The sequence below is a fragment of the Anolis sagrei genome, chromosome 12 (assembly GCF_037176765.1).
Source record: "Anolis sagrei isolate rAnoSag1 chromosome 12, rAnoSag1.mat, whole genome shotgun sequence".
Taxonomy (NCBI): Eukaryota; Metazoa; Chordata; class Lepidosauria; order Squamata; family Dactyloidae; genus Anolis; species Anolis sagrei.
In genome coordinates this window covers 18,002,576-18,027,609 of record NC_090032.1, presented here as the reverse complement: position 1 = coordinate 18,027,609, position 25,034 = coordinate 18,002,576, and the positions used below count along the sequence as shown (strand labels likewise).

The window sequence follows — 25,034 nt, the reverse complement described above, 5'->3', positions numbered from 1 at the left end:
ATACAATAATCATATATAATAAATATAATATTATAATAATGTAATAAATACAATAATAATATATAATAAACTAGCTGTGCCCTGCCACGCGTTGCTGTGGCCTATAGTAAAACTTATCAAAGTTGAGGTAGATATCTGGACTATTATGAAAGAGAGGTCCCTACCTATTCCTTCCCCCTTTTCCTCCCCCTTTCTCTCCTTTCTTCCTTCTCTACCTCTTTCTTTCTTTCCTTCTTTCACTACTTGGTTTCATCCTTCTCTCTTTCCTTCATTCCCTCCCCCTTTCTTCCTTTGCCTTTCTTCCCTCCCTGTTTGCTTCCTTCTTTCACTTTTTATTTCCTTTTATTTCACCACCATCATAACAATAACAATAATGCAATGCATTGCCTCTGGGACCTGACACCTCTCCCATTCCCCCTAAAAGGGTCTCAGAGGAAGAATAATAGCATCATAATAATCATAGAAATAACAACCTTTACCCGCCACGCGTTGCTATGGCCAACCTTCCCTCTTTCTCTACTTCTTTCCTTCCTTCCTTCCTTCCCTCCCATCTTTCCTTCTCCTTTTCCTTCTCTATCTCTTTCCTTCCTTCCCCCTTTTTCTTTCTCTTCTGGTCTCTTTTCTTCCTTCTCTCTTTCCTTTTTTCTTTACCCTCCCTCTTTCTCTACATCTTCCCCCTTCCTTCACTCCCTCTTTCCTTCTTTCATTCCCTTTTTTCTTTCCTTCTCTCCTTTCCTTCCCCCTTTTTCTTTCTCTTCTGGTCTCTTTTCTTCCTTCTCTCTTTCCTTCTTTCCTTCCCTCCCTCTTTCTCTACATCTTCGCCCTTCCTTCACTCCCTCTTTCCTTCCTTTATTCCCCTTTTCCTTTCCTTCTTTCCTTCCTTCCTTCCCCCTTTTTCTTTCCCTCCCTCTGTCTCTCATTTCTTCCTTCTCTAGCTCTTTCCTTCCTTCCCCCTTTTTCTTTCTCTTCTGCTGTCTCTCTTTTCTTTCCTTTTCTTCTTCCTTCTTTCTCTAACTTTCCTTCCTTAACCCTTTTCTTTATCTCCCTTTCTCTTTCTTCCTTCTTTCCTTCCTTCCTGTCTTTCCTGGATTTTGACAGGGCGGGAAGGGGTGGGGTGGGGTTTGGACATGGCGTGAAGAAAAAGGAGGTAAGATTGGGGCAGGGGAGTGATGGAGCGTGGGGTTGCGTGTGTGTGTGTGGCGGCGGGGGGAGTGATGGAGCGTGGGGTTGCGTGTGTGTGTGTGGCGGCGGGGGGAGTGATGGAGCGTGGGGTTGCGTGTGTGTGTGTGGCAGCGGGGGGGGAGTGGGGTTGCGCACGTGTGTGTGGCGGTGGGGGGAGTGATGGAGCGTGGGGTTGCGTGTGTGTGTGCGGCAGGGGGAGTGATGGAGCGTGGGGTTGCGTGTGTGCGTGTGGCAGGGGGGTGTGTGTGCGGGAAGTGGCGCGGCGGGGCTTGGAGTGGGCATGGCTTCCGCAGAGGGAACGTTGGCCGGAAGACTGTGTGCGCGTGCCAGGGAACTTGCGGCTGCGCACCAATGCGCATGCTCAGTTGTTCTGCCGTTTTGTGAGTGTGTTGTTGTGTTGTTTTTCATTTTGAGTAGATATGTTTGTACCTTGTGGGTTGTGTTAAGGGCATGGGAATTTTGGTTAAGTTTCGTTGGGTTTTTTTGAGTTTTGTTGTTTTGCCGTTTTGTGAGTGTGTTGTTGTGTTGTTTTTCATTTTGAGTAGATATGTTTGTACCTTGTGGGTTGTGTTATGGGCATGGCAATTTTGGTACAGTTTCGTTGGGGGGTTGTGGAGTTTTGCTGTCCGGTTGAACCAACCTAACAGATTTATATATATAGATATATGATTATAATACTATAATAAATACAATAATCATACATAATAAATATAATATTATAATAATATATAATAATACATACATTAATCATATATAATAATATAATAATATAATAATTAGGTCCTCTGGTGGTGCTGCGGTTTAAACCACTGATCTGCTGAACTTGCTGACCAAAAGGTCAGCAGTTTGAATCTGGGGAGCGGGGTGAGCTCCTGTTGTTAGCCCCAGCTTCTGCCAACCTAGCAGTTTGAAAACATGCAAATGTGAGTAGGTCCTGCTTCTATGGGAAGGTAATGGCACTCCATGCAGTTATGCTGGCCACATGACCTTGGAGATGTCTATGGACAACGCCGGCTCTTTGGCTTAGTAATGGAGATGAGCACCAACCCCCAGAGTTGGATACGACTGGACTTAATGTCAGGGGAAACCTTTACCTTTACCTTAAATATAATAGTAATATAGAATAATAAATACAACAATAATATAGAAAAATAAATATAATAATAATATAGAATATAATAATAATAACAATGGGATAGAATAAAATATTATAATATAATAATAAATACCTATAATAATATATAATAATATAATGATAATAATAATTATGATGATAATACAAGTAATATAGAATAATAAATACAATAATAAGATAGAAAAATAAATATAATAATAATATAGAATATCAATAAGATAGAAAATATTATTATAATATAATAATAATAAATACAACAATAATATATAATATAATGATGATAACAATAATTATGATAATAATAATAAAAGTAATATAGAATAATAAGTACAATAATAATATAGAAAAATCAATATAATAATATAGAATATAATAATAACAACAAAGCGATAGAATAAAATATTATATTATTATAATAATAAATACAATAATAATATATAATAAAATAATGATAATAACAATTACGATGATAATAATAAAAGTAATATAGAATAATAAATACAATAATATAGAAAAATCAATATAATAATAATATAGAATATAATAATAATAAGATAGAAAAATATTATTATAATATAATAATAAATACAACAATAATATATAATGATATAATGATAACAATAATTATGATAATAAAAGTAATAGAGAATAATTAATACAATAATAATATAGAGACAGAAAAATATTATATTTATTATTATATATAATAATATATAATAATAAATATATTATTATATATAATAATATATAATAATATAATGATAATAACAATAATTATGCTGATAATAATAAAAGTAATGATAATAACAATAATTATGATGATGATAAAAGTAATAGAGAATAATAAATACAATAATAATATAGAGACAGAAAAATATTATATTTATTATGATATATAATAATATATAATAATATATTTATATAATAATATATAATAATATATTATTATATATAATAATATATAATAATATATTATTATATATAATAATATATAATAATATATTATTATATATAATAATATATAATGATATAATGATAATAACAATAATTATGATGATAATAATAAAAGTAATATAGAATAATAAATACAACAATAATATAGAAAAATCAATATAATAATATAGAATATAATAATGAGATAGAAAAATATTATTATTATATAATAATAAATACAATAACAATATATGATAACATAATGATAATAACAATAATTATGATGATAATAATAAAAGTAATATAGAATAATAAATACAATAATAATATAGAAAAATCAATATAATATAGAATATAATAATAACAATAAGATAGAAAAATATTATTATAATATAATAATAAATACAATAACAATATATGATAACATAATGATAATAACAATAATTATGATGATAATAATAAAAGTAATATAGAATAATAAATACAATAATAATATAGAAAAATCAATATAATATAGAATATAATAATAACAATAAGATAGAAAAATATTATTATAATATAATAATAAATACAATAATAATATATGATAACATAATGATAACAACAATAATTATGATGACAATGATAAATGTTATTACGTTTCCCTGAGTTTTTCACCCCTGGTTTCTCATTAAGTTTAAACAACTTTTTTTGTCTTTAGACTCTGTCAAGATATCTCCAAACACAAAGCCCATCATCCACTGCTAGCTGAGAGTAGAGTTTTGCTGTCCCGTTGGACGCCCTTAACAGATTTATATATATAGATATATATAGTATTTCAAGAAGAGAAGGATCTTCCCTATCCCACCTTTATGAAATGGGGACGATGGGTTTGGAGTTAATATCGACATGCAAAGCGTGTCCTTTGTTTGTTTCTGTTCCCTTTGGTCAATAAAAGAAGGATAATATCCTGAAGTGAAGCCGCGCGGTGATCTGTATCTATCCAACAATCGTTCAGGAAATGAGCATATCCAAACAGAGGACAGATGTGGCACATCTGCCACTTGCGTTGGGGATAATGGGACATAGTCTTACAAATAGGTACAGTAGAGAAATATATATATATATACACACACACACATGATAATTCACAGGGAGCAAATATATCTTGGGCTCTCCAGGGAAAAGGAAAGGGTCCTTGCAACCTCTGAGGATGCCTGCCAGTGATGTGGGTGAAACGTCAGGAGAGAATGCTTCTAGAACTTGGCCACACAGCCCGAAGAAACGACAACAACCCACCGAAAGAAGCCTTGTCTGTTTGAGGCAAGTGCTAATGTTGCAATTGGCCATTTTGATTAGCATTGAATGGCCTTGCAGCTTCAAAGCCTGGCTGCTTCCTGCCTTGGGAAATCATATATATATATGAGAGAGAGATAGATAGATATGGAATGACTCTTGTCCATTTGAGGCAAGTGTGAAGGTTGCAATTGGCCATTTTGATTAGCACAGAATGGCCTTGCAGCTTCAAAGCCTGGCTGCTTCCTGCCTTGGGAAATCATATATATATATATATTTGAGATAGGTAGATAGATAGATAGATAGATAGATAAATAGATAGATATATGTGGAATGATTCTTGTCCATTTGAGGCAAGTGTGAATGTTGCAATTGGCAATTTTGATTAGCATTTAATGGCCTTGCAGTTTCAAAGCCTGGCTGCTTCCTGCCTTGGGAAATCATATATATATATATATATATATATATATATATATATATATATATATGAGGATAGATAGATAGATAGATAGATAGATAGATAGATGTGGAATGACTCTTGTCCATTTGAGGCAAGTATGAATGTTGCAATTGGCCATTTTGATTAGCATTGAATGGCCTTGCAGCTTCAAAGCCTGGCTGCTTCCTGCCTTGGGAAATCATATATATATATCTGTGGAATGTCCAAGGTGGGAGAAAGTACTCTTGTCTGTTTGAAGCAAGTGTGAATGTTGCCATTGCTCGCGTTGATTAGCATTGAATGGCCTTGCAGCTGCAAAGCCTGGCTGCTTCCTGCCTCGAGAAATCATATATATGTGTGTGTGTGTGTGTGTGTGTAATGTCCAGGTGGGAGAAAGTACTCTTGTCTGTTTGAGGCAAGTGTGAATGTTGCCATTGCTCATGTTGATTAGCATTGAATGGCCTTGCAGATTCAAAGCCTGGCTGCTTCCTGCCTCGAGAAATCTTCTTCGGCTGAATTAGTCTGCAGTGCCTTAGTCAGGGTTAGCTAAAACCTCCCAACCAAAGATTCCCCCAGGCAGGAAGCAGCTAGAATTTGAAGCTGCAAAGCCATTCAATGCTAATCAAGGTGGCCAATTGCAACATTCACAGTTGCCTCCAACAGACAAGAGTTCTTTCCCCCATCCTAAACATCATCGTACACTTGCCTAGTTTTCAAGAGACTTCACAACCTCCGAAGATGCCTGCCATAGATGTGGCTGAAATGTCAGGAGAGAATGCTCCTGTAACATGGCCAGACGGCTAATTGCTTCTCATTGCAAAACCCAAAACTCCCATCAGAATGGTCACTTCCATATCTAGTTTGGTCTCATTGCAAATCCCAAAATTCCCATCAGAATGGTCACTTCCATATCTAGTTTGGTCTCATTGCAAACCCCAAAACTCCCATCAGAATGGTCACTTCCATGTCCAGTTTGGTCTCATTGCAAACCCCAAAACTCCCATAAGAATGGTCACTTCCATATCTAGTTTGGTCTCATTGCAAACCCCAAAACTCCCAACGGCATGGTCACTTCCATGTCCACTTTGGTCTGATTGCAAATCCCAAAACTCCCATCAGAATGGTCACTTCCATATCTATCTTGGTCTCATTGCAAACCCCAAAACTCCCATAAGAATGGTCACTTCCATATCTAGTTTGGTCTCATTGCAAACCCCAAAACTCCCAACGGCATGGTCACTTCCATGTCCACTTTGGTCTGATTGCAAATCCCAAAACTCCCATCAGAATGGTCACTTCCATATCTATCTTGGTCTCATTGCAAACCCCAAAACTCCCATCAGAATTGTCACTTCCATATCTATCTTGGTCTCATTGCAAAGCCCAAAACTCCCATCAGAATGGTCACTTCCATATCTAATTTGGTCTCATTGCAAACCCCAAAACTCCCATCAGAATGGTCACTTCCATATCTATCTTGGTCTCATTGCAAACCCCAAAACTCCCATCAGAAGGGTCACTTCCATATCTATCTTGGTCTCATTGCAAAGCCCAAAACTCCCATCAGAAGGGTCACTTCCATATCTATCTTGGTCTCATTGCAAAGCCCAAAACTCCCATCAGAATGGTCACTTCCATATCTATCTTGGTCTCATTGCAAAGCCCAAAACTCCCATCAGAATGATCACTTCCACATCTATCTTGGTCTCATTGCAAAGCCCAAAACTCCCATCAGAATGGTCACTTCCATATCTATCTTGGTCTCATTGCAAAGCCCAAAACTCCCATCAGAATGGTCACTTCCATATCTATCTTGGTCTCATTGCAAAGCCCAAAACTCCCATCAGAATGGTCACTTCCATATCTATCTTGGTCTCATTGCAAAGCCCAAAACTCCCATCAGAATGGTCACTTCCATATCTATCTTGGTCTCATTGCAAACCCCAAAACTCCCATCAGAATGGCCACTTCCATATCTATCTTGGTCTCATTGCAAAGCCCAAAACTCCCATCAGAATGATCACTTCCATATCTATCTTGGTCTCATTGCAAAGCCCAAAACTCCCATCAGAATGATCACTTCCACATCTATCTTGGTCTCATTGCAAAGCCCAAAACTCCCATCAGAATGATCACTTCCACATCTATCTTGGTCTCATTGCAAAGCCCAAAACTCCCATCAGAATGATCACTTCCACATCTATCTTGGTCTCATTGCAAAACCCAAAACTCCCATCAGAATGGTCACTTCCATATCTATCTTGGTCTCATTGCAAAGCCCAAAACTCCCATCAGAATGGTCACTTCCATATCTAATTTGGTCTCATTGCAAAGCCCAAAACTCCCATCAGAATGGTCACTTCCATATCTATCTTGGTCTGATTGCAAACCCCAAAACTCCCATCAGAATGACCACTTCCATATCCAGTTTGGTCTCATTGCAAACCCCAAAACTCCCATCAGAATGACCACTTCCATATCCAGTTTGGTCTCATTGCAAAACCCAAAACTCCCATCAGAATGGTCACTTCCATATCTATCTTGGTCTCATTGCAAAGCCCAAAACTCCCATCAGAATGACCACTTCCATATCCAGTTTGGTCTCATTGCAAAACCCAAAACTCCCATCAGAAAGGTCACTTCCATATCTAATTTGGTCTCATTGCAAATCCCAAAACTCCCATCAGAATGACCACTTCCATATCCAGTTTGGTCTCATTGCAAAACCCAAAACTCCCATCAGAATGGTCACTTCCATATCTATCTTGGTCTCATTGCAAACCCCAAAACTCCCATCAGAATGACCACTTCCATATCCAGTTTGGTCTCATTGCAAAACCCAAAACTCCCATCAGAATGGTCACTTCCATATCTATCTTGGTCTCATTGCAAATCCCAAAACTCCCATCAGAATGACCACTTCCATATCCAGTTTGGTCTCATTGCAAAACCCAAAACTCCCATCAGAATGGTCACTTCCATATCTAATTTGGTCTCATTGCAAAGCCCAAAACTCCCATCAGAATGGTCAATTCAATATCTAGTTGGGTCTCATTGCAAAGCCCAAAACTCCCATCAGAAAGGTCACTTCCATATCTATCTTGGTCTGATTGCAAACCCCAAAACTCCCATCAGAATGATCACTTCCATATCTATCTTGGTCTCATTGCCAAGCCCAAAACTCCCATCAGAATGGTCACTTCCATATCTATCTTGGTCTCATTGCAAAGCCCAAAACTCCCATCAGAAAGGTCACTTCCATATCTATCTTGGTCTCATTGCAAAGCCCAAAACTCCCATCAGAATGATCACTTCCATATCTATCTTGGTCTCATTGCAAAGCCCAAAACTCCCATCAGAATGATCACTTCCATATCTATCTTGGTCTCATTGCAAAGCCCCAAACTCCCATCAGAATGGTCACTTCCATATCTATCTTGGTCTCATTGCAAAGCCCAAAACTCCCATCAGAATGATCACTTCCATATCTATCTTGGTCTCATTGCAAAGCCCAAAACTCCCATCAGAATGGTCACTTCTATATCTATCTTGGTCTCATTGCAAAGCCCAAAACTCCCATCAGAATGGTCACTTCCATATCCAGTTTGGTCTCATTGCAAACCCCAAAACTCCTATCAGAAAGGTCACTTCCATATCTATCTTGGTCTCATTGCAAAGCCCAAAACTCCTATCAGAATGGTCACTTCCATATCTATCTTGGTCTCATTGCAAAGCCCAAAACTCCTATCAGAACGGTCACTTCCATATCTATCTTGGTCTCATTGCAAAGCCCAAAACTCCCATCAGAATGATCACTTCCATATCTATCTTGGTCTCATTGCAAAGCCCCAAACTCCCATCAGAATGGTCACTTCCATATCTATCTTGGTCTCATTGCAAAGCCCAAAACTCCCATCAGAATGGTCACTTCCATATCTAATTTGGTCTCATTGCAAAGCCCAAAACTCCCATCAGAATGGTCAATTCAATATCTAGTTGGGTCTCATTGCAAAGCCCAAAACTCCCATCAGAAAGGTCACTTCCATATCTATCTTGGTCTGATTGCAAACCCCAAAACTCCCATCAGAATGATCACTTCCATATCTATCTTGGTCTCATTGCCAAGCCCAAAACTCCCATCAGAATGGTCACTTCCATATCTATCTTGGTCTCATTGCAAAGCCCAAAACTCCCATCAGAAAGGTCACTTCCATATCTATCTTGGTCTCATTGCAAAGCCCAAAACTCCCATCAGAATGATCACTTCCATATCTATCTTGGTCTCATTGCAAAGCCCAAAACTCCCATCAGAATGATCACTTCCATATCTATCTTGGTCTCATTGCAAAGCCCCAAACTCCCATCAGAATGGTCACTTCCATATCTATCTTGGTCTCATTGCAAAGCCCAAAACTCCCATCAGAATGATCACTTCCATATCTATCTTGGTCTCATTGCAAAGCCCAAAACTCCCATCAGAATGGTCACTTCTATATCTATCTTGGTCTCATTGCAAAGCCCAAAACTCCCATCAGAATGGTCACTTCCATATCCAGTTTGGTCTCATTGCAAACCCCAAAACTCCTATCAGAAAGGTCACTTCCATATCTATCTTGGTCTCATTGCAAAGCCCAAAACTCCTATCAGAATGGTCACTTCCATATCTATCTTGGTCTCATTGCAAAGCCCAAAACTCCTATCAGAATGGTCACTTCCATATCTATCTTGGTCTCATTGCAAAGCCCAAAACTCCTATCAGAATGGTCACTTCCATATCTATCTTGGTCTCATTGCAAAGCCCAAAACTCCTATCAGAATGGTCACTTCCATATCTATCTTGGTCTCATTGCAAAGCCCAAAACTCCTATCAGAATGGTCACTTCCATATCTATCTTGGTCTCATTGCAAAGCCCAAAACTCCTATCAGAATGGTCACTTGCATATCTATCTTGGTCTCATTGCAAAGCCCAAAACTCCTATCAGAATGGTCACTTCCATATCTATCTTGGTCTCATTGCAAAGCCCAAAACTCCTATCAGAATGGTCACTTCCATATCTATCTTGGTCTCATTGCAAAGCCCAAAACTCCTATCAGAATGGTCACTTCCATATCTATCTTGGTCTCATTGCAAAGCCCAAAACTCCTATCAGAATGGTCACTTCCATATCTATCTTGGTCTCATTGCAAACCCCAAAACTCCTATCAGAATGGTCACTTCCATATCTATCTTGGTCTCATTGCAAACCCCAAAACTCCCATCAGAATGGTCACTTCCATATCTATCTTGGTCTCATTGCAAAGCCCAAAACTCCTATCAGAATGGTCACTTGCATATCTATCTTGGTCTCATTGCAAACCCCAAAACTCCCATCAGAATGGCCACTTCCATATCTAGTTTGGCCTCATTGCAAAGCCCAAAACTCCCATCAGAATGGCCACTTCCATATCTATCTTGGTCTCATTGCAAAGCCCAAAACTCCCATCAGAATGGTCACTTCCATATCTATCTTGGTCTCATTGCAAAGCCCAAAACTCCCATCAGAATGGCCACTTCCATATCTATCTTGGTCTCATTGCAAAGCCCAAAACTCCCATCAGAATGGCCACTTCCATATCTATCTTGGTCTCATTGCAAAGCCCAAAACTCCCATCACAATGGCCACTTCCATGTCTATCTTGGTCTCATTGCAAAGCCCAAAACTCCCATCAGAATGGTCACTTCCATATCTATCTTGGTCTCATTGCAAAGCCCAAAACTCCCATCAGAATGGTCACTTCCATATCTATCTTGGTCTCATTGCAAAGCCCAAAACTCCCATCAGAAAGATCACTTCCATATCCAGTTTGGTCTCATTGCAAAGCCCAAAACTCCCATCAGAAAGATCACTTCCATATCCGGTTTGGTCTCATTGCAAAGCCCAAAACTCCCATCAGAAAGATCACTTCCATATCCAGTTTGGTCTCATTGTAAAGCCCAAAACTCCCATCAGAATGGTCACTTCCATATCTAGTTTGGTCTCATTGCAAAGCCCAAAACTCCCATCAGAATGGCCACTTCCATATCCAGTTTGGTCTCATTGCAAAGCCCAAAACTCCCATCAGAAAGATCACTTCCATATCCAGTTTGGTCTCATTGCAAAGCCCAAAACTCCCATCAGAATGGTCACTTGCATATCTATCTTGGTCTCATTGCAAACCTCAAAACTCCCATCAGAAGGGTCACTTCCATATCTATCTTGGTCTCATTGCAAAGCCCAAAACTCCCATCAGAAAGGTCACTTTCATATCCAGTTGGGTCTCATTGCAAAGCCCAAAACTCCCATCAGAATGGTCACTTCCATATCCAGTTTGGTCTCATTGCAAAGCCCAAAACTCCCATCAGAATTGTCACTTCCATATCTATCTTGGTCTCATTGCAAACCCCAAAACTCCCATTAGAATGGTCACTTCCATATCTATCTTGGTCTCATTGCAAAGCCCAAAACTCCCATCAGAATGGTCACTTCCATATCTATCTTGGTCTCATTGCAAAGCCCAAAACTCCCATCAGAATTGTCACTTCCATATCTATCTTGGTGTCATTGCAAACCCCAAAACTCCCATCAGAAAGGTCACTTCCATATCTAGTTTGGTCTCATTGCAAACCCCAAAACTCCCATTAGAATGGTCACTTCCATATCTATCTTGGTCTCATTGCAAAGCCCAAAACTCCCATCAGAATGGTCACTTCCATATCTATCTTGGTCTCATTGCAAACCCCAAAACTCCCATCAGAATTGTCACTTCCATATCTATCTTGGTCTCATTGCAAACCCCAAAACTCCCATCAGAATGGTCACTTCCATATCTAGTTTGGTCTCATTGCAAACCCCAAAACTCCCATCAGAATGGCCACTTCCATATCTATCTTGGTCTCATTGCAAACCCCAAAACTCCCATCAGAATGGCCACTTCCATATCTATCTTGGTCTCATTGCAAAGCCCAAAACTCCCATCAGAATGGCCACTTCCATATCTAATTTGGTCTCATTGCAAAGCCCAAAACTCCCATCAGAATGGCCACTTCCATATCTATCTTGGTCTCATTGCAAACCCCAAAACTCCCATCAGAAAGGTCACTTCCATATCTATCTTGGTCTCATTGCAAAGCCCAAAACTCCCATCAGAATGGTCACTTCCATATCTATCTTGGTCTCATTGCAAAGCCCAAAACTCCCATCAGAATGGTCACTTCCATATCTATCTTGGTCTCATTGCAAAGCCCAAAACTCCTATCAGAATGGCCACTTCCATATCTAGTTTGGTCTCATTGCAAAGCCCAAAACTCCTATCAGAATGGTCACTTCCATATCTATCTTGGTCTCATTGCAAACCCCAAAACTCCCATCAGAAAGGTCACTTCCATATCTATCTTGGTCTCATTGCAAAGCCCAAAACTCCTATCAGAATGGCCACTTCCATATCTAGTTTGGTCTCATTGCAAAGCCCAAAACTCCCATCAGAATGGTCACTTCCATATCTAGTTTGGTCTCATTGCAAACCCCAAAACTCCCATCAGAATGGTCACTTCCATATCTATCTTGGTCTCATTGCAAAGCCCAAAACTCCCATCAGAATGGTCACTTCCACATCCAGTTTGGTCTCATTGCAAACCCCAAAACTCCCATCAGAATGGTCACTTCCATATCTAGTTTGTCATCATTGCAAACCCCAAAACTCCCATCAGAATGGTCACTTCCATATCTAGTTTGGTATGATTGTAAAACCCAAAACTCCCATCAGAATGGTCACTTCCATATCTATCTTGGTCTCATTGCAAACCCCAAAACTCCCATCAGAATGGCCACTTCCATATCTATCTTGGTCTCATTGCAAAGCCCAAAACTCCCATCAGAATGGTCACTTCCATATCTAGTTTGGTCTCATTGCAAACCCCAAAACTCCCATCAGAATGGTCACTTCCATATCTATCTTGGTCTCATTGCAAAGCCCAAAACTCCCATCAGAATGGCCACTTCCATATCTAGTTTGGTCTCATTACAAAGCCCAAAACTCCCATCAGAATGGCCACTTCCATATCTATCTTGGTCTCATTGCAAACCCCAAAACTCCCATCAGAATGGTCACTTCCATATCTAATTTGGTCTCATTGCAAACCCCAAAACTCCCATCAGAAAGGTCACTTCCATATCTATCTTGGTCTCATTGCAAATCCCAAAACTCCCATCAGAATGGTCACTTCCATATCTAGTTTGGTCTCATTGCAAAGCCCAAAACTCCCATCAGAATGGTCACTTCCATATCTAGTTTGGTCTCATTGCAAAGCCCAAAACTCCCATCAGAATGGCCACTTCCATATCTATCTTGGTCTCATTGCAAACCCCAAAACTCCTATCAGAATGGTCACTTCCATATCTAGTTTGGTCTCATTGCAAACCCCAAAACTCCCATCAGAAGGGTCACTTCCATATCTATCTTGGTCTCATTGCAAAGCCCAAAACTCCCATCAGAATGGTCACTTCCATATCCAGTTTGGTCTCATCACAAACCCCAAAACTCCGATCAGAATGGTCACTTCCATATCCAGTTTGGTCTCATTGCAAAGCCCAAAACTCCGATCAGAATGGTCACTTCCATATCCAGTTTGGTCTCATTGCAAAGCCCAAAACTCCCATCAGAAAGGTCACTTCCATATCCAGTTTGGTCTCATTGCAAAGCCCAAAACTCCCATCAGAATGGTCACTTCCATATCTATCTTGGTCTCATTGCAAAGCCCAAAACTCCCATCAGAATGGCCACTTCCATATCCAGTTTGGTCTCATTGCAAAGCCCAAAACTCCCATCAGAATGGTCACTTCCATATCTATCTTGGTCTCATTGCAAAGCCCAAAACTCCCATCAGAAGGGCCACTTCCATATCCAGTTTGGTCTCATTGCAAAGCCCAAAACTCCCATCAGAAAGGTCACTTCCATATCTATCTTGGTCTCATTGCAAAACCCAAAACTCCCATCAGAATGGTCACTTCCATATCTATCTTGGTCTCACTGCAAAACCCAAAACTCCCATCAGAAGGGTCACTTCCATATCTAGTTTGGTCTCATTGCAAAGCCCAAAACTCCCATCAGAATGGCCACTTCCATATCTATCTTGGTCTCATTGCAAACCCCAAAACTCCTATCAGAATGGTCACTTCCATATCTAGTTTGGTCTCATTGCAAACCCCAAAACTCCCATCAGAAGGGTCACTTCCATATCTATCTTGGTCTCATTGCAAAGCCCAAAACTCCCATCAGAATGGTCACTTCCATATCCAGTTTGGTCTCATCACAAACCCCAAAACTCCGATCAGAATGGTCACTTCCATATCCAGTTTGGTCTCATTGCAAAGCCCAAAACTCCGATCAGAATGGTCACTTCCATATCCAGTTTGGTCTCATTGCAAAGCCCAAAACTCCCATCAGAAAGGTCACTTCCATATCTATCTTGGTCTCATTGCAAAGCCCAAAACTCCCATCAGAATGGTCACTTCCATATCTATCTTGGTCTCATTGCAAAGCCCAAAACTCCCATCAGAATGGTCACTTCCATATCTATCTTGGTCTCATTGCAAAGCCCAAAACTCCCATCGGAATGGCCACTTCCATATCCAGTTTGGTCTCATTGCAAAGCCCAAAACTCCCATCAGAATGGCCACTTCCATATCTAGTTTGGTCTCATTGCAAAGCCCAAAACTCCCATCAGAATGGTCACTTCCATATCTATCTTGGTCTCATTGCAAAGCCCAAAACTCCCATCAGAATGGCCACTTCGATATCCAGTTTGGTCTCATTGCAAAGCCCAAAACTCCCATCAGAATGGTCACTTCCATATCTATCTTGGTCTCATTGCAAAACCCAAAACTCCCATCAGAATGGTCACTTCCATATCTATCTTGGTCTCACTGCAAAACCCAAAACTCCCATCAGAGGGGTCACTTCCAAATCTAGTTTGGTCTCATTGCAAAACCCAAAACTCCCACCAGAATGGTCACTTCCATATCTAGTTTGGTCTCATTGCAAAGCCCAAAACTCCCATCAGAATGGTCACTTCCATATCTATCTTGGTCTCATTGCAAAGCCCAAAACTCCCATCAGAATGGCCACTTCCACATCCAGTTTGGTCTCATTGCAAACCCAAAACTCCCATCAGAATGGTCACTTCCATATCTATCTTGGTCTCATTGCAAAACCCAAAACTCCCATCAGAATGGTCACTTCCATATCTATCTTGGTCTCATTGCAAAACCCAAAACTCCCATCAGAATGGTCACTTCCATATCTATCTTGGTCTCACTGCAAAACCCAAAACTCCCATCAGAGGGGTCACTTCCATATCTATCTTGGTCTCATTGCAAAGCCCAAAACTCCCATCAGAATGGTCACTTCCATATCTATCTTGGTCTCATTGCAAAGCCCAAAACTCCCATCAGAATGGTCACTTCCATATCTATCTTGGTCTCATTGCAAAGCCCAAAACTCCCATCAGAATTGTCACTTCCATATCTATCTTGGTCTCATTGCAAAGCCCAAAACTCCCATCAGAATGGTCACTTCCATATCTATCTTGGTGTCATTGAAAACCCCAAAACTCCCATCAGAAAGGTCACTTCCATATCTATCTTGGTCTCATTGCAAACCCCAAAACTCCCATTAGAATGGTCACTTCCATATCTATCTTGGTCTCATTGCAAAGCCCAAAACTCCCATCAGAATGGTCACTTCCATATCTATCTTGGTCTCATTGCAAAGCCCAAAACTCCCATCAGAATTGTCACTTCCATATCTATCTTGGTCTCATTGCAAAGCCCAAAACTCCCATCAGAATTGTCACTTCCATATCTATCTTGGTCTCATTGCAAAGCCCAAAACTCCCATTAGAATGGTCACTTCCATATCTATCTTGGTCTCATTGCAAACCCCAAAACTCCCATCAGAATTGTCACTTCCATATCTATCTTGGTCTCATTGCAAAGCCCAAAACTCCCATCAGAAAGGTCACTTCCATATCTATCTTGGTCTCATTGCAAACCCCAAAACTCCCATCAGAATGATCACTTCCATATCCAGTTTGGTCTGATTGCAAAACCCAAAACTCCCATCAGAAAGGTCACTTACAGATCCAGTTTGGTCTCATTGCAAAGCCCAAAACTCCCATCAGAATGGCCGCTTCCATATCTAACTTGGTCTTATTGCAAAGCCCAAAACTCCCATCAGAATGGTCACTTCCATATCTATCTTGGTCTCATTGCAAAGCCCAAAACTCCCATCAGAAAGGTCACTTCCATATCTATCTTGGTCTCATTGCAAAACCCAAAACTCCAACCAGAATGGTCACTTCCATATCTATCTTGGTCTCATTGCAAAGCCCAAAACTCCCATCAGAAAGGTCACTTCCATATCTATCTTGGTCTCATTGCAAAACCCAAAACTCCCACCAGAATGGTCACTTCCATATCTATCTTGGTCTCATTGCAAAACCCAAAACTCCCATCAGAATGGTCACTTCCATATCTATCTTGGTCTCATTGCAAAACCCAAAACTCCCATCAGAATGGTCACTTCCATATCTATCTTGGTCTCATTGCAAAACCCAAAACTCCCATCAGAATGATCACTTCCATATCTATCTTGGTCTCATTGCAAAGCCCAAAACTCCCATCAGAAAGGTCACTTCCATATCTATCTTGGTCTCATTGCAAAGCCCAAAACTCCCATCAGAATGGTCACTTCCATATCTATCTTGGTCTCATTGCAAACCCCAAAACTCCCATCAGAATTGTCACTTCCATATCTATCTTGGTCTCATTGCAAAGCCCAAAACTCCCATCAGAAAGGTCACTTCCATATCTATCTTGGTCTCATTGCAAAGCCCAAAACTCCCATCAGAATGGTCACTTCCATATCTATCTTGGTCTCATTGCAAACCCCAAAACTCCCATCAGAATTGTCACTTCCATATCTATCTTGGTCTCATTGCAAACCCCAAAACTCCCATCAGAATGATCACTTCCATATCCAGTTTGGTCTGATTGCAAAACCCAAAACTCCCATCAGAATGGTCACTTCCATATCTATCTTGGTCTCATTGCAAAGCCCAAAACTCCCTTCAGAATGGTCACTTCCATATCCAGTTTGGTCTCATTGCAAAGCCCAAAACTCCTCCAAATCCCATCCATCCCTTCTCCTTGCAAACCCCAATATGTCACCCAATCTCTTCCCATTGCAAACCCTTCCTAAGCCATCTCCCCCCCCCTTTGGCCCCCCTAAAAGGTCCCCCTCCTTGGGGGGCTGAGGGTGGTCCGGCCCTTAAAGGTGTCCCCCCAAATCCCCCTCCTCAAGCACCCCTTCCTTTTGGGTTCCCTTCTGGGAAAGGAGACAGAGATCTAGAGATGAAGGTATAGATAGAGGGGGGCTATTTGGATCTGCACCCCATTGACCCCCCTTGGAAGGCACTGCAGACCCCCCCCCCCCCCCCCCAGACGCACCTGTGCCTTCTTCCCTCCTTCTGCTGCTCTGCGTCTCAGCCTTTGGGGATGCGGCGGGGAAGAAGGGAAGGGGAAAAGGGAAGGAGGAGGAGGAGAGGAAGAAGGAGAGAGAGAGAGAAAGAGGGAGGGAGGGGGCGCAGGAGGCTCAGCAGCCGGTTGGGTCCAGGCGCAGGCTCAGAGAGAGGGGGAGGACGCCCGGGAGAGCACGCAGGCGCCCCCTCCTTCCCTCCCTCCTTCCCTGCCTTTCTCTCCTTCCCTCCGAGGACGTTCACACGTGCGCCTGGTCCTGACGCGGGTTTGGGAGGGTGTTAAGAGAGGGAGGGCGGCGCGGCGGAATGCGGACGCATCTTTCTCTCTCTCTATCCCTCTCTCCTTCCCTTTCTCCTTCTCTCTCCCTCTCCTCCTCTCCTTCCCTTTCTCCTCCTCCTCTCTCTCCCCCTCTCCTTCCCTTTCTCCTTTTCTCTCTCTCTCCTCCTCCTCTCCTTCCCTTTCTCCTTCTCTTTCTCCTCCTCCTCTCTATCCCTCTCCTCCTCTCCTTCCCTTTCTCTTTCTCTACTCCTCCTCTCCTTCTCTTTCTCCTTCTTTCTCTCTTCCTCTCTATCCCTATCCCTTTCTCCTTCTTTCTCTCCTCCTCTCTATCCCTTCCCCTTCTCCATCCCTCCTCCTCCTCTCCTTTCTCCTTTTCTCTCTCCTCCTCCTCCTCTCTATCGCTCTCTCCTCCTCTCCTTCCCTTTCTCCCTTTCCCCTTTTCTCTTCTCTCCCTCTCCTCTCCTTCCCTTTCTCCTTCTCTTTCTCCTCCTCCTCCTCTCTATCCCTCTCTCCTCCTCTCCTTCCCTTTCTCCTTCTCTCGCTCTACTCCTCCTCTCCTTCCCTTTCTCCTTCTCTCGCTCTACTCCTCTTCTCTATTCCTCCTCTCCTTCCCTTTCCCCTTCTCCCTCTCCTCCTCTCCTTCCTTTTCTCCTTCTCTCTTTCTCTCCTCCTCCTCCTCTCTATCCCTTTCTCCTCCTCTCCTCTCCTTCCCTCTCTATCCCTCTCTCCTCCACTCCTTCCCTTTCTCCTTTTCTCTCTCTCCCCTCCTCCTCTCTATCCCCTTCTCCTCCTCTTCTTCCCTTTCTCCTTCTCTCTCTTCTCCTCTCCTTCCCTTTCTCCTTCTCTTTCTCCTCCTCCTCCTCTCTATCCCTCTCTCCTCCTCTCCTTCCCTTTCTCCTTCTCTCTCTCCTCCTCTCTACCCCTCTTTCCTCCTCTCCTTCCCTTTCTCCTCCTCTCTCTCCTCCTCTCTACCCCTCTCTCCTCCTCTCCTTCCCTTTCTCCTTCTCTCTCTCTTCCTCTCTACCCCTCTTTCCTCCTCTCCTTCCCTTTCTCCTTCTCTTTCTTCTCCTCCTCCTCTCTATCCCCCTCTCCTCCTCTCCTTCCCTTCCTCCTTCTCTCTCTCCTCCTCTCTACCCCTCTCTCCTCCTCTCCTTCCCTTTCTCCTTCTCTCTCTCCTCCTCCTCTCCTTTCTCCTTTTCTCTTTCCTCCTCTCCTTCCTTCTCCTTCTCTTTCTCCTCCTCCTCCTCTCTATCCCCCTCTCCTCCTCTCCTTCCCTTTCTCCTCCTCTCTCTCCTCCTCTCTACCCCTCTCTCCTCCTCTCCTTCCCTTTCTCCTTCTCTTTCTCCTCCTCCTCCTCTCTATCTCTCTCTCCTCCTCTCCTTCCCTTTCTCCTTCTCTTTCTCCTCCTCCTCTCCTTCCCTTTCCCCTTCTCTCTCTCCTCCTCCTCTTCTTTCTCCTTTTCTCTCTCTCCTCCTCTCCTTCCCTTTCTCCTTCTCTTTCTCCTCCTCCTCCTCTCTATCCCTCTCTCCTCCTCTCCTTCCCTTTCTCCTTCTCTTTCTCCTCCTCCTCTCCTTCCCTTTCCCCTTCTCTCTCTCCTCCTCCTCTTCTTTCTCCTTTTCTCTCTCTCCTCCTCTCCTTCCCTTTCTCCTTCTCTCTCTCTCCTCCTCTCTATTCCCCTAACCTCCTCTCCTCTTTCTCCTTCTGTCTCTCCTCCTCTCCTCTCTCTCTCCTCCTCCTCACCTTTCCTATCCCCTTTTCTCTCTCTCCCCCCTCCTCTCATTCCCTTTCTCCTTCTCTCTCTCCTCCTCCTCTCCTTTCTCCTTTTCTCTTTCCTCCTCTCCTTCCTTCTCCTTCTCTTTCTCCTCCTCCTCCTCTCTATCCCCCTCTCCTCCTCTCCTTCCCTTTCTCCTTCTCTCTCTCCTCCTCTCTACCCCTCTCTCCTCCTCTCCTTCCCTTTCTCCTTCTCTTTCTCCTCCTCCTCCTCTCTATCTCTCTCTCCTCCTCTCCTTCCCTTTCTCCTTCTCTTTCTCCTCCTCCTCTCCTTCCCTTTCCCCTTCTCTCTCTCCTCCTCCTCTTCTTTCTCCTTTTCTCTCTCTCCTCCTCTCCTTCCCTTTCTCCTTCTCTTTCTCCTCCTCCTCCTCTCTATCCCTCTCTCCTCCTCTCCTTCCCTTTCTCCTTCTCTTTCTCCTCCTCCTCTCCTTCCCTTTCCCCTTCTCTCTCTCCTCCTCCTCTTCTTTCTCCTTTTCTCTCTCTCCTCCTCTCCTTCCCTTTCTCCTTCTCTCTCTCTCCTCCTCTCTATTCCCCTAACCTCCTCTCCTCTTTCTCCTTCTGTCTCTCCTCCTCTCCTCTCTCTCTCCTCCTCCTCACCTTTCCTATCCCCTTTTCTCTCTCTCCCCCCTCCTCTCATTCCCTTTCTCCTTCTCTCTCTCCTCCTCTCTATCCCTCTCTCCTCCTCTCCTTTCCTTTCTCTCTCTCTCTTCTCCTCTCCTTTCTCCTTTTCTCTCTCTCTCCTCCTCCTCTCATTCCCTTTCTCCTTCTCTTTCTCCTCCTCTCTACCCCTCTCACCTCCTCTCCTTCCCTTTCTCTCTCTCTCCTCCACCTCTCCTTCCCTTTCTCCTTCTCTCTCTCTCTCCTCCTATCTATCCCTCTCTCCTCCTCTCCCTCCCTTTCAATCTCTCCCTCTTTCTTTCCCCTTTCTCCTGCCCTGTCTTTCTTTCCCCTCTCTTTGTTTTTCTCCCCTTTTCTGTCTCCCTCTCCTTTTTTCTCTCTCTCTCCTCCTCTCTATCCCTCTCCCCTCCCCTCCTTCCCTTTCTCCTTTTCTCTCTCTTTCTCCTCCTCTCTATCTCTCCTTCCCTTTCCGCATCCTCTCTCCTCCTCCTCCTCTCTATCCCTCTCTTTCTGTGATACCCACTCTCCTCCTCTCCTTCCCTCTCAATCTCTCCCTCTTTCCCTCCCCTTTCTCCTTCCCTGTCTTGCTTTCCCCTCTTTTTGCTTTTCTCTCCCTCTTTTTCTCCTTCTTCCTCTCTCTCCTCCCCTTTTTCTCCCCCCTTTCTCCTTTTTCCTCTCCCCCTTTCCTCTCCCTCTTTTCTCCTTCCCCCTTTTTCTCTAGCTTTCTCTCTCTTTTCTTTCTCCCTCTGTCTTTCTCTCTTTTCCCCTCTCCCTCTTTATCTATATTCCCCTTCTCCCTTTTTCTCCAGTTTTCTCTTCTTTCTCCCTCTCCCCTTTTCATTCTCCCCTTTTCTCAGTCTCTCCCCCCTTTCTTTCTCCTTCTCCCTTTTTCTCTCTCCCTCCCTCCCTCCCGCTCTTTCTCTTTCTTTCTTTCTTTCTTTCTTTCTTTCTTTCTTTCTTTCTCCCTCTCCCTCTTTATCTTTTCCTTTCCCTCTTTTTCCTCTCCCTCTTTTCTCCTTTCTCACTCTCCCCTTTTCTCCAGCTTTCTCCTCTTTCTCCCTCTCCCCTTTTCATTTCCCCTTTTTCTCAGCCATTGTCTCCTCTTTCCTTTCTCCTTCTCCCTTTTTCTATCTGCCTCATTCTTTCTGTCTGCCTTTCTTTCTCCCTCTCCCTTTTTCTCTTTCCCCCCCTCTCTTTATCTATCTTTTACTTTCCGCCTTTTTCCTGTCCCTCTTTTCCTCTTTCCCCTCTCCCCTTTTCTCCAGCTTTCTTTTCTTTCTCCCTCTCCCTTTCTCTCTCTCCCCTTTTCTTTCTCCCCTTTTCTCAGTCCCTCTCTCCCTTCCTTTCTCCCTTGTTCTATCTCCCTTTCTTTCTCTCTCCCTCTACCTTTTTCTCTTTCCCCTCTCCATTTTTCTCTAGCTTTCTCTTCTTTCTCCATCTCCTTCTTTCTCTCCCACTTTTTCTTTCCCTCCTTTCTCCTTTCCCCCTCTCCCCTTTTCTCCAGCTTTCTCTTCTTTCTCCCTTTCCCCTTTTCTTTCTCCCTTTTCCTCAGTCTCTCCTTTCTTTCTCCTTCTCCCTTTTTCTATCTGCCTCTGAACTTTAGATTCAGTTTGGTTCTTTGAGGAGCTGATTCAGAAAACCGCATTGTATAGACCATGTCAGCTCTGGATAGACCACATCAGCCCCGGATAGATCATGTCAGCTATGGATAGGTCACGTCAGCTCTGGATAGACCACCTCAGTCCTGGATAGATCACATCAGCACTGGATAGATCACATCAGCTCAGGATGGACCACCTCAGCTCAGGATGGACCACCTCAGCTCTGGATAGGCCACCTCAGCTCTATTTGTGTCTTAATATTTGCACTAAAATGTGTGATGCAAGGCCAGAAAGTTATTTTTGTTCTTTACAATATGTCCTGTCTACTTGTTCTTTATGAAGCAAATTGCACCTCAGCTCTGGATAGACCACCTCAGCTCTGGATAGGCCACTTCAGCTCTGGATAGGCCACCTCAGCTCTAGATAGACCACCTCAGCTCAGGATAGGCTACCTCAGCTCAGGATAGGCCACCTCAGCTCAGGATAGGCCACCTCAGCTCAGGATAGACCACCTCAGCTCTGGATAGACCACCTCAGCTCTGGATAGGCCACCTCAGCTCAGGATAGACCACCTCAGCTCTAGACCACCTCAGCTCTGGATACACCACCTCAGCTCTGGATAGGTGGATGGATGGATGGATACTTGGAACAGATAGATAAGATAGATAGATAGATAGATAGATAGATAGATAGATAGATAGGGATACTATAACTAAAAGACACTGGGACTGATGGGTGGATAGAGGCAAGTGTGACTGTTGCAATTGGCCACCTTGATTAGCATCGAGTGGCCTTGCAGCTTCAAAGCTTGGCTGCTTCCTGCCTGGAGGAATCCTCACAAACTCTGAGGATGCCTGCCATAGATGTGGGCAAAAGGTCAGGAGGGAATGCTTCTGGAAACTGGCCAGACAGCCTAAAAAACTCACAGCAGCCCAATAAATATATTATTAAAGAACTCTTCTCTGTTAGAGACCAGTGTGAATGTTGCCATTGGCCACCTTGATTAGCATCGAATGGCTTTGCAGCTTCAAAGCCTGGCTGCTTCCTGCCTGGGGGAATCCTATATATATATATCCATGGAATGATGACCAGGGTGGGAGAAAGAACTCTTGTCTGTTAGAGGCAAGTGTGAATGTTGCCCTTGGCCACCTTTATAAGCACTGAATGGCCTTGCAGCTCCAAAGCTTGGCTGCTTCCTGCCTGGGGGAATCCTATATCCGTGGAATGATGTGCAGGGTAGGAGAAAGAACTCTTCTCTGTTAGAGGCAAGTGTGACTGTTGCCATTGGCCACCTTGATTAGCATCGAATGGCCTTGCAGCTTCAAAGCCTGGCTGCTTCCTGCCTGGGGGAATCCTATCTATCTATTTATATATCTATCTGTGGAATGATGTCCAGGCTGGGAGAAATAACTCTTGTCTGTTAGAGGCAAGTGTGAATGTTGCCATTGGCCACCTTGATTAGCATTGAACGACATTGCAACTTCAAAGCTTGGCTGCTTCCTGCCTGGGGGAATCCTATATCCGTGAAATGATGTCCAGGGTGGGAGAAAGAACTCTTCTCTGTTAGAGGCAAGTGTGAATGTTGCCATTGGCCCGCTTGATTAGCATAGAATGGCTTTGCAGCTTCAAAGCCTGGCTGCTTCCTGCCTGGGGGAATCCTATCTACCTGTCTATCTATCTACCTGTCTATCTATCTATCTATCTATCTGGGGAATGATGTCCAGGGTGGGAGAAAGAACTCTTCTCTGTTAGAGGCAAGTGTGAATGTTGCCATTGGCCACCTTGATTAGCATTGAATGGCCTTCCAGCTCCAAAGCCTGGCTGCTTCCTGCCTGGGGGAATCCTATCTACCTATCTATCTATCTATCTATCTATCTATCTGTGGAATGATGCCCAGGCTGGGAGAAAGAACTCTTCTCTGTTACAGGCAAGTGTGAATGTTGCCCTTGGCCACCTTGATTAGCATCGAATGGCCTTGCAGCTTCAAAGCCTGGCTGCTTCCTGCCTGGGGGAATCCTATCTATCTATTTATATATCTATCTGTAGAATGATGTCCAGGCTGGGAGAAAGAACTATTGTCTGTTAGAGGCAAGTGTGGAATGTTGCCATTGGCCACCTTGATTAGTATTGAACGACCTTGCAGCTTCAAAGCCTGGCTGCTTCCTGCCTGGGGGAAATCTCACTACCTCTGAGGACGCCTGCCATAGATGTGGGCAAAAGGTCAGGAGAGAATGCTTCTGAAACATGGCCATACAGCTTGGAGGCAAGTGTGACTGTTGCTATTGGCCACCTTGATTAGCATTGAATGGCCTTGCAGCTCCAAAGCTTGACTGCTTCCTGCCTGGGGGGAATCCTCACAACCTCTGAGGATGCCTGCCATAGATGTGGGTGAAAGGTCAGGAGAGAATGCTTCTGGAACATGACCATACAGCCCGGAGGTAAGCGTGACTGTTGCGATTGGCCACCTTGATTAGCATTGAATGGCCTTGCAGCTTCAAAGCCTGGCTGCTTCCTGCCTGGGAGAATCCTCACCACCTCTGAGGATGCCTGCCATAGGTGTGGGCGAAAGGTCAGGAGAGAATGCTTCTCTGACAGCCTGGAAAATTCACAGAAACCCAATCAATATATTATTATTAATATTACTAATATTATTAATATTAGTTCGATTCCCTCGGCGCGGCTTGAAAGGCTCCGTCAAGAAGCGACAAGGGGAACATTTGTTCCAATCTGGGATGCATTTAGCAACAGGATGCAAACCAATTTAGCCGCGATGTGGCAGGAAGCGATGTGTGTCAGAGCGCAAATCTCAGATCGGATGCCAAGGGATCTTAGTCATATGTCACACATCAAGCGCTATGTTCCAGAGCTTGGGAAAACGACAACTCGGGAGAACTACAACTCCCAGAATCCTTTCCTTGGATAATGCAACATATGCAACATTCGGACCCTACATGACAGCATATATAGTCCCCAAATTGACTATATATCCAGCTGGGATGGGGATCCTGGGAATTATAGTCCCTGGGAATTATAGTCCGACTTTCGGACCATTTGTTTTGCAAATCTCAGATTTCGGTTTCCTACGCTTTGCAAATGAATCCCGTCTCGAAATCCCAAACCTGATATCCCAGGTGTCCGGAACCACGTTGCACCCTTTTGCAACCCCCAGAAGGCTCTGAACAAAACTCCGCTGTTCCTGCCAGCACATTTTTGAGGGAATTAACTACAGCAGGTGTTCCCCTGGTAA

The 25,034-nt window shown here is 43.2% G+C and overlaps 1 protein-coding gene across 2 annotated transcripts in view; it reads right to left on the bottom strand.

The window, feature by feature from the left end:
* GAL3ST3 (galactose-3-O-sulfotransferase 3) overlaps positions 1–17,883 on the bottom strand; it is a 47,369-nt gene extending 29,486 nt beyond the window's left edge. For both annotated transcript variants that reach the window (XR_010910396.1, XM_067472497.1), the window contains exon 1: positions 17,490–17,883. The gene's annotated coding sequence lies outside the window, so the exon portion shown is untranslated. The remainder of the gene's footprint in view (positions 1–17,489) is intronic.
* Between the last annotated feature and the right edge of the window lie 7,151 nt (positions 17,884–25,034).